Raw genomic sequence first — 11512 nt, 5'->3', positions numbered from 1 at the left:
TGGATTTAAGAGTCTCTTTCTTCCTTCAAATTGGAGGAAGTTCTCACCTAGTGTTTTTTCACCTGTTCCTGTTCTTTTCTCTTTCTGGCACCTCATGATATAATGTTGTTTCTCTTTCTGTTGTTCCACAACTTTCTTAGATAGTCTTTATTTGTCTTGGTTCTTTTTTTTTTTTTTTTTCTTTCTCTGTGTTTGTTTTTTTGGATGACTTCCTCTACTCTGTCCTCCAGCTCACCCCTTTGACCTTTGACGTCTATCTTCCTGCAGGGAAACCCTTCTACTGTCTTTTTAAAAAAGTTTAGACATTGGATCCTTTGTCTCTCTGATTTCTGCTCTGACTTCTTTCATTCTTCTCAGCTTTTGTCATAGTTTTCTTTCCTAGACTGTTCATTCCAGTGAGCATCTTCAGGACCAGAGCTGGGAAGCTGTTCATGAGTTAATGTGGCTCATTGAAATTGGAGTTTCCTTTATGCTGTCTGCGTCTGACAGTGTAGATGATTTCCTTTGTCCCTTCCCATTATTTTTAAATTTTTTTTTTTTTTTTTTAACCAGAGTACTGCTCAGCTCTGGCTTATGGTAGTGTGGGGGATTGAACCTGGGACTTTGGAGCCTCAGGCATGAGAGTCTTTTTGCAGAACCACTGTGCTATCTACTTCTGGGTAAAGCATATGTCTTGCATTGTATGTATAGTCTTGGTCCCAGTTTCAGCGCCATGAACTCACCCAGCACAGGAGCGAGTGCCAGTTCTGTGCTGTATCTCCCTGGTGATCTGAGTTAGTATCGTGCTTTCGGCACGTGAGGGTTAGGACCAGAGATCTGTGCTTGAGTGGGCCTGGGAGGTGGCCAGTTAGCCATACCTTTGCATTCACGGATGCCTGACTGAGGGCCATCCTGGGTCAGCGCCCAGAAGGTTGAGGTTGTGGGTGTTCAGAGGCGATTGGAAGAGCAGATTGTGACAAGGGGATACCCCATAAACGGAGTGATTCTCCCTGGCGTTGCCCCCAGGGAAAGTGAACTTCAACATTTCAGCATTAGGCAGACTGCCACTGAAGCCCCCATGGGATTCATAGGTATTCCTTTACATTCCTTTGTAAAGTTGTAGGCAACAAGTTGTAAAATCAGAATACCTGGACCTCAGCCTAGCCTGCCCTGCTTGTCTGGTAGAAGATCTGTATCTCACAGGTCCCTTTCCAGTTGTTGCCTATGAAGCATAGGGAGCATGTCTACCTTTGGTGAGGGATTCTCTCTTTTAAATAGATTCATTTATTATTGGATAGAGGCAGAGGGAAATTGAGAGAGGAGAGGAGACAGAGAGGGAAAGAGACAGAGAGTCACATGCAGACCTGCTTCACTGCCTGTGAAGCTTCCCCTCTGCAGGTGGGAACCAGGGGCTTGAACCTGCATCCTTGTGAATTGTTGTGTGTGTGCTTAACCAGGAAAGATATTTTCAATCTTTCCCAGTCTTCTGGGTGAAAAATTATGTCTGTTGTCTCTTTGAATGTCTTTGGTTATTAGTAACATTAATTCTCTTATAAACAACATTTACTGACCTTCATATTACTGGTTTTTTTAATTTAATTGAGGGGTTAATGGTTTACAATACAGTTGTTGCCACATGTACAAAGCTTGTAATAAATAAATAAATATTTATTTATTTATTTTAAAGATTTTATTTCATTTTTTAAAATTTCTTTATTGGGGAATTAAGGTTTTACATTCGACAGTAAATACAATAGTTTGTACATGCATAACATTTCCTAGTTTTCCATATAACAGTGCAACCCCCATTAGGTCCTCTGTCATCCTTCTTGGACCTGTATTCTCCCCACCCACCCGAGTCTTTTACTTTGGTGCACTATGCCAATTCCAGTTCAGTTTCTTCTTGTGTTTTCTTTTCTGATCTTGTTTTTCAACTTCTGCCTGAGAGTGAGATCATCCCATACTCATCCTTCTGTTTCTGACTTATTTCACTTAACATGAATTAAAAAAAATTTTTTTAATGTATTTATTTATTTTCCCTTTTTTTGCCCTTGTTGTTTTCATTGTTGTTGTTATTGATGTCATCATTCTAAGATAGGACAGAGAGAAATGGAGAGAGGAGGGGAAGATAGAGAAGGGGAGAGAAAGACAGACACCTGCAGACCTGCTTCACCGCCTGTGGAGTGACTCCCCTGCAGGTGGGGAGCCAGGGGCTCAAACTGGGATCCTTACGCCAGTCTTTGCACTTTGCGCCACATGCACGTAACCCACTGTGCTACCGCCTAACTCCCAAAATGAATTTTTCAAGGTCCATCCAAGATCGACTGAAAATAGTGAAGTCACCATTTTTGATAGCTGAATAGTATATATATATATATATATATATATATATATATATATATATATATATATATATATATATATATATATACCACAACTTGCTCAGCCACTCATCTGTTGTTGGACACCTGGGTTGGGTTGCTTCCAGGTTTTGGCTATTACAAATTGTGCTGCCAAGAACATATGTGTACACAGATCTTTTTGGATGGGTGTGTTGGGTTCCTTAGGCTATATCCCCAGGAGAGGAATTGCAGGGTCATAGGGTAGGTCTTCTTGCCTTGTGAGAGTTCTCCAGACTGTTCTCCACAGAGGTTATACCAATTGACATTCCCACCAGCAGTGCAGGAGGGTTCTTTTGAACCCACAGTCTCTCCAGCATTTGCTGCTGTTACCTTTTCTGATGTATGACATTCTCACAGGAGTGAAGTGGTATCTCATTGTTGTCTTTATTTGCATTCCTCTGATAATCAGAGACTTGGAGTATTTTTTCATGTGTTTCTGGGCCTTTTGGATCTCTTCTGTGGTGAATATTCTGTCCATGTCCTCCCCCCATTTTTGGATGGGGTTCATTTGTTGCCTTGTTGTTGAGTTTGGCAAGCTCTTTATATATGTTGGTTATTAAACTCTTGTCTGATGTATGGCATGTAAAGATCTTCTCCCATTCTGTGAGGGGTCTCTTGGTTTGGGTAGTATCTTTAGCTTTGCAGAAGCTTTTTTTTTTTTTTTAAATTTATTTTTTATTTAAGAAAGGATAAATTAACAATACCATAGGGTAGGAGGGGTACAACTCCACACAATTCCCACCACCCAATCTCCATATCCCATCCCCTCTCCTGATAGCTTTCCCATTCTCTATCCCTCTGGGAGCATGGACCCAGGGTCATTGTGGGTTGCAGAAGGTGGAAAGTCTGGCTTCTGTAAGTCCTTCCCCGCTGAACATGGACGTTGACTGGTCGGTCCATACTCCCAGTCTGCCTCTCTCTTTCCCTAGTAGGGTGGGTCTCTGGGGAAGCGGAGCTCCAGGACACATTGGTGGGGTCTTCAGTCCAGGGAAGCCTGGCCGGCATCCTGATGGCATCTGGAACCTGGTGGCTGAAAAGAGAGTTAACATACAAAGCCAAACAAATTGTTGAGCAATCATGGACCCAAAGGTTGGAATAGTGGAGAGGAAGTGTTGGGGGGGGGTGCTCACTGCAAACTCTAGTGTACTTCTGCTTTCAGGTATATATTTTGCACTTGTTTATGGATACGTGTGAACATATGCTCTCTCTCACAGAACCTGGTGTATAAGTAGGTTTTGGGACTTTGTTAGGAAGTGATCCACCTGGGATGGAATTAGAGAATGCTATGAAAGGAAAGGTCTCACCTGAGTAATGAGGCTGAAGGGTTGTCAATCCACACCTGAAGTCTCTGGATACAGTCTGAGCTGAAGCATGTTGAGGTGGCAATCGTTGCGTTGATTAGGTTGCGATAGGCTGATGCAATACTATTTGATATGGATTGGGAGAGGCATGCGGGAAAGTGGGCCCTATCTTAAGGTTCCAGGACTGGGGGAAATACAGGCTCTGTAGTGGAGATGTGAGTTTCCTGCTGTCTTAGGGTTCAAAAAGACAGTGGATAGTTAATGTTATCATCACATTATTTGGTAATTGGGTTAACTTTGAAAAGTCCTTTTGTTAGGGTTTGCTGTATAGTACCCAGTATCTTGTAAATAGCTGTGCCACTGGTTGCCTCTGATCTACTCGGTCTAGGCTTTTGAGAGAGTCTGCATATCAAATACACAGCCTATATATTAAGAATACTCAGTCTGTGTTTTAAAAACTTCGAGACATACAATTAATTTTCTCCCTCTCATATTAATTAACTAGTGACTTATATGACTACACTTTACTAGGAGTGTATATAAACACCATTCCCACCACCAGAAGACTGTGTCCCATCCCACCCACCCACCAGCCCAGGAAGCTGAATGTCTACCCCTCACCACAGGGTTTTTACTTTGGTGCCCTACTGGCATCATGATTTTATCAACAACCCAGTACTTCTTCAGTTCAGTCCCCAGGACTACATATGACTAAGCAATGTTTTGGTCTCTCTTTCATAAAAGGAATATTTTTTTGACTTTTAAATTCTTTGTTATTTATTTATAAGGTGGAGATATTAAAAAAGGAATATTTTTATTTATCTGCTACTTTAATTCCCATCTTTTGTTATCTTTCTGAGTAGGGTAAGGTATTCAAAACCAATTGCTTTATCTTCAAAAAGTAAATTCTATAACAAGATTGTTAGCACTTTTTGTTGTTGTTATAATTCATTGTCCACTATTGTTGACTTTGCTGGAGCATGCTAGCCCTAACTCACCAATTTATTTATTTATTTATTGCCTCCAGGGTTATCACTGGTGCTCAGTGTCTGCACTATGAATCCACTGCTCCTGGAGGCCATTTTTTGTTGCCCTTATTGCCCTTGCTATTATAGCTGTTGTTGATGTTGTTGGATAGAACAAAAAGAAATTGAGAGGGGAGAGAAAGATAGATGCCTGCAGACCTGCTTCACTTCTTGTGAAGTGGCCTCCCCTGCAGGTGGGGAGCTGGGGCTCGAATCAGGATTTTTTTTTTCTGTTTTTGTTTTTAAACAGTTATTTATGTCACAGATAGACTTAGGGTTTGAGATGACAGAACACATTAATATGTGTCAAGTAGATAATTAAAATTTAAAACTACCTGCTTTGCAAAATAAGACATCAGGTGATTCCAGCTTGCTGCATGAGTGACGTTCTACCTACTAAGAGCAGGTCACATTGTCCTATACTTGGAACTTGAACTCAGGAGCACATTGTTATCTCTTGGGGATTTCCTTTCTCGGTGGTTTCTCTCCTCTAGTCAGGCCTGAACAGCAATTCTGTTTGGTACTGAGGCCTGGTGTTTTGGTTCATTTCTAAGAAACCCTGTACTAGCTCCACCCCCACCATGCCCAGCTCAATGTCCCCACTCTTGACTGAGAAAAAGAAAAAAGTCCCTTTTCCAAATGAATATCACCAGACAGGGCTGTCTTCTTCCTTTTGTTCTGAGAAGAGCAAAACACTTCTATTTATAAACCCTTTGTGCTCTGTCATTTAATCCTTCTTCCAGGAGTCTTTGTTTCCCCTATTCTCCTCTGATGAAACTGGCTGAGAACACAGCAGACTATATATATATTTTTTGTTTGTTTGTTTGTTTTGATTTGTTTTGTTTTGTTTTTTTCCAGAGTTCTGTGGGAGACTGAACCTAGGACTTTGGAGCCTCAGCCATGAGAATCTGTTTGCATAACCATTATGCTATTTACCCTCCACCCTATTTATTTATTTATTTATTTATTATTTTTTACCAAGCACTGCTCAGCTCTGGTTTATGGCGGTGCTAGGGATTAAAGCTAGGATTCCAGAGCCTCAGGCATGAAAGTATTTTGCAGAACTATTATGTGATCCCCTCTGCACATAACAGACATGAGAGAGAGAGAGAGAGAGGGGAACAATTTGTCATATACAACACTAGAGACTGAACCCAAGGCTTCATGATGACAAGTCCTGTACTCTATCCACTGAGCCACCTCCCTCCTTGGTCACAACAGGCATTTTTACCCTATAGAATCTGATTTATGGGGGTTCAATCCCCTGAACCACCATAAGCCAAACTGAGTAGTGTTCTGGTAATTATATATATATATATATATATATATATATATATATATATATATATATATATATGATTTATGGGGACCAGACATTGGCATGCCTGGTCAAACACTCACATTACAATGTGCAAAGACCTGGGTTCAAGCCTCTGATCCCCACCTGCAGAGGAGAAGCTTCATGAGTGGTGAAAAGAGCTACAGCTATCTCTCTCTCTATTCCTCTCTACCTCCTCCCCCTCTTGATTTCTCTGTCTCTATCTAAATAACTTTTTTTAAAAAAAGAATCTTATTTATTTACTTTTAAGGAAGATGATGATAACTATCATCACTGGAACTGGGGCTTAGGTATGTGTAATTTCTCTGCTCCTGGTCTACTTTTTTAAACAAAATTTAGCTAGAGAGAAAGAGAGACACCATTACATCAATGTGCCATGACACTTCATGTAGAGCTGGGACTTGAACACAGGCCAGCCATGTCCATGGGAAGGCATATGCCCTGTTTCTCACATGCCTGGGATAATAATGCAGATCTGGGAGGCGGAGCTACGAGCATCAGATCCTTTCTCCTCTCCTCTCCTCTCCTCTCCTGGATCAACTAGGAATACCAAAGGAGACCACCCGGGACCGAAACAAGACAGGACTAGAATGACAACAGGAACCCAGTAAATCACCCGTGAGTACAAACACGCGTGGCTGGTGACAGAGAGGAGAGAGGGGCCTAAGGAGAGATTAAGTGACTGCTAACAGTTCAACAGTTTATCAGTGGAGACACCACCTCCAGTCTGCTCCACAACAAGGGGACAGCTGAAGGGAGGAAAGGACTCCCCAGAGACTCACCAAGTGCAACTCTGAGTCTCCATTGCTACTACCCTCAGAATCTGGAGCAGCAACATGGAGGGACACCAGGGGACAGAGATCTAACCGGGAAACTCAAGAGAAGACCTATACCTCAGTGGCATAGCTGAGGGGCTGTGAAAGTCTCTTTGCATAACCACTGGATTATCTCTGCCACACCCTGCTTTATCTCTTGGTCAGGAGTCAGTGATTAAGCTAAGAAGCCTATTGATAGTTTAAAAGCCCTCAGGCTCCCATAGCCTACAGGGAAGAAAAACAAAGAGGCTTTTACACCACTGAGCTCCAACTCAGGGATTGAAAAAACTGTTAACTTCCACCACAGTAAACCCTTTAATTAAATTACTTAGACACAAGTCAATCCAGGCAATAGTAATCAATAATTTTAAAAGTACTGATAAAGGGAACTCATAACATAATATATAAAATGGTTAAAACAACAAGAAAAAATATTGGAGACTCGAACCAGGACAAGAGTCCAGCTAAAGGTCCTCCAGAGGGTGAAGCACAAAACAACGAGTTCAACATCCAAACATTAGCTAAGGAAATAATCACAGGAGTGAGTAAAGAATTTGAAAAAATTGTAATCAGAAATGCAGGAACAACAAATGAGAATATGGAAGAAAATTCTAATTATCTCATGGTTATTAGAGAGCTGAAAGCTGAAATCGCTGAGCTAAGAAGGGAACTAGCTGAACAAGCTAAAACAGTATCAGAGCAGGGCAACAAAATAGATGAACTCCAGAAATCAGTAGAGGGCAGAGAGAATAGAATCTATGAGGCTGAAGACAGAATTAGCAAGATTGAGGATGAATTAGAGACAACTAAAAAAGAAGTAAGAGATCTCAAAAAGAGATTAAGAGATGCTGAAAACAACAACAGAGTCCTATGGGATGACTTCAAAAGAAACAATATACGCATTATTGGCTTACCAGAGGAAGAAAGAGAAGGAGAGGAAGAAAGCATTCTCCAGGCCATAATAGCTGAAAATTTCTCTAGTCTCGACAACACCAAAGACATAAAGATTCAAGAAGCCCAGAGGGTCCCAAACAGAATTAACCCAGACCTAAAGACACCAAGACATGTCATACTTAGAATGGAAAGGAATAAGGATAAAGAAAGGATCCTCAAGGCTGCAAGAGAAAAACAAAGAGACACCTACAAAGGAAAACCCATAAGATTAGCAGCAGACTTCTCCATACAAACACTACAGGCCAGAAGAGAATGGCAAGATATCTATCGAGTGCTCAATGAGAAAGGCTTTCAGCCAAGAATACTATATCCTGCTATACTGTCATTCAGACTAGATGGAAGCATCAAAACCTTCTCAGACAAGCAACAGTTGAAGGAAGCAACCATCACCAAGCCTGCCCTGAAAGAAGTTCTGAAAGGTCTCCTATAAACAACCAGACCACCACAAATAGGACATATATCAAAACACTCTAAAACTCTACAAGAATGGTGTTAAAATATCTTCAATCTTTGATATCAATAAATGTCAATGGCCTGAATTCACCTATTAAAAGACACAGAGTAGGAAGATGGATCAGAAAACACAACCCAACAATATGTTTTCTACAGGAAACTCACCTAACTCAACAAGACAAACACAGACTTAAAGTGAAAGGATGGAAAACTATCATACAAGCCAGTGGCCCACAAAAAAGGGCAGGAACAGCTATTCTCATATCTGACATGATAGACTTTAAAATAGATAAGATTAAAAAAGATAGGAATGGACACTACTTAATGCTCAGAGGATCAGTCAATCAAGAGGACTTAACAATTATTAATATCTATGCACCCAATGAGAAACCATCTAAATACATCAAACTTCTACTGAAAGAGCTACAGCAATATATTAACAGTAACACAATCATAGTAGGGGACTTCAACACCCCACTATCTCAACTTGACAGATCATCCAGGAAGAAAATCAGTAAAGACATAAGGGAGCTAAATGAAGAGATAGATAAACTAGAACTATTGGACATTTTCAGAGTCATTCATCCCAAGAAACTGGAATACACATTTTACTCAAATCCACATGGATCATTCTCAAGGATAGACCATATGTTAGGCCACAAAGACAGCATCAGCCAATTCAAGAGCACTGAAATCATCCCAAGCATCTTCTCAGACCACAGTGGAATTAAACTAACACTTAACAATCAACAAAAGATTAGTAACAGTCCCAAAATGTGGAAGCTCAACAGTACACTTCTTAACAACTTCTGAGTCAAAGAGGAAATCAAGGAAGAAATCAAAATGTTTTGAGACTTCAATGAAAATGAAGACACAAGCTATCAAAATATTTGGGACACAGCTAAAGCAGTCCTAAGAGGGAAGTTCATAGCTATACAAGCACACATTAGGAAACAAGAAAAGGCACAAATAAACAGCCTGATTGCACATCTTAAAGACCTAGAAGAAGAACAACAAAGGAATCCTAAAGCAACCAGAAGGACAGAAATCACTAAAGTTAGGGCAGAAATCAATAACATTGAGAATAGGAAAACCATACAAAAGATCAACGAAAGTAAATGTTGGTTCTTCGAAAGAGTAAACAAAATCGACAAACCTTTAGCCAGACTCACAAAACAAAAAAGGGAGAAGACCCAAATAAATCGGATAGTAAATGAAAGAGGAGATATCACAACAGACATTGCAGAAATTCAACATATCATGCGAGGCTTCTATGAACAACTATATGCCACCAAGCTAGAGAACCTGGAAGAAATGAATGATTTCCTAGATACCTACCAACTTCCAAAACTAAGTAAAGAGGAAGTGGATAACATGAACAGGCCCATCACAGCTAATGAAATTGAAACAGTTATCAAAAATCTTCCCAAAAATAAAAGTTCTGGACCAGATGGTTTTACAAATGAATTCTACAAAACCTTCAAAGAAGAACTAATACCTCTACTTTTAAAAGTCTTCCAGAAGATTGAAGACACTGGAATACTCCATGCCAGCTTCTATGAAGCCAACATCACCCTGATACCAAAAGCAGACAGGGACACAACCAAAAAAGAAAACTACAGACCAATATCTCTGATGAACATAGATGCGAAAATATTGAACAAAATTCTAGCCAACCGGATACAGCAGTATATCAAAAAGATTGTTCATCATGACCAAGTGGGGTTTATCCCAGCATGCAAGGTTGGTTTAATATACGTAAATCAATCAATGTGATCCACCACATCAACAAAAGCAAGACCAAAAACCACATGGTCATATCAATAGATGCAGAGAAAGCCTTTGACAAAATACAACATCCCTTTATGATCAAAACACTACAAAAAATGGGAATAGATGGAAAATTCCTGAAGATAGTGGAGTTAATTGGAGTTAGTGGAGATAGTTAGTGGAGATAAGTGGAGTTAATAATTCCTGAAGATATAGCAAACCTACAGCCAACATCATACTCAATGGTGAAAAACTGGAAGCATTTCCCCTCAGATCAAGTACTAGACAGGGCTGCCCACTATCACCATTACTATTCAACATAGTGTTGGAAGTTCTTGCCATAGCAATCAGGCAGGAGCAAGGAATTAAAGGCATACAGATTGGAAGAGAAGAAGTTAAACTCTCCTTATTTGCAGATGACATGATAGTATACATGGAAAAACCTAAGGAATCCAGCAAGAAGCTTTTGGAAATCATCAGGCAATACAATAAGGTGTCAGGCTATAAAATTAACATTCAAAAGTCAGTGGCATTCCTCTATGCAAACACTAAGTTAGAAGAAATTGAAATCCAGAAATCAGTTCCTTTTTCTATAGCAACAAAAACAATAAAATATCTAGGAGTAAACCTAACCAAAGAAGTGAAAGACTTGTATACTGAAAATTATGAGTCACTACTCAAAGAAATTGAAAAAGACACAAAGAAGTGGAAAGATATTCCATGTTCATGGGTTGGAAGAATTAACATCATCAAAATGAATATATTACCCAGAGCCATCTACAAATTTAATGCTATCCCCATCAAGATCCCAAGCACATTTTTTAGGAGAATAGAAAAAATGCTACAAATGTTTATCTGGAACCAGAAAAGATCTAGAATTGCCAAAACAATCTTGAGAAAAAAGAACAACCGGAGGCATCACACTCCCAGATCTCAAACTGTATTATAGGGCTATTGTCATAAAAACTGCTTGGTACTGGAACATGAACAGACACACTGACCAGTGGAATAGAATTGAGAGCCCAGAAATGAGGCCCCACACGTATGGACATCTAATCTTTGACAAAGGGGCCCAGACTATTCAATGGGGAAAGCAGAGTCTCTTCAACAAATGGTGTTGGAAACAATGGGTTGAAACATGCAGAAGAATGAAACTGAATCACTGTATTTCACCAAATACAAAAGTAAATTCCAAGTGGATCAAGGACTTGGTTGTTAGACCAGAAACTATCAGATACTTAGAGGAAAATATTGGCAGAACTTTTTTCCGCATAAATTTTAAAGACATTTTCAATGAAACAAATCCAATTACAAAGAAGACTAAGGCAAATATAAACCTATGGGACTACATCAAATTAAAAAGCTTCTTCACAGCAAAAGAAACCACTACCCAAACCAAGAGACTCCTCACAGAATGGGAGAAGATCTTTACATGCCATACATCAGACAAGAGTTTAATAACCAACATATATAA

The sequence above is a fragment of the Erinaceus europaeus genome, chromosome 15, assembly GCF_950295315.1.
Source record: "Erinaceus europaeus chromosome 15, mEriEur2.1, whole genome shotgun sequence".
Taxonomy (NCBI): domain Eukaryota; kingdom Metazoa; phylum Chordata; class Mammalia; order Eulipotyphla; family Erinaceidae; genus Erinaceus; species Erinaceus europaeus.
Note: the sequence above shows the minus strand (reverse complement) of the source record.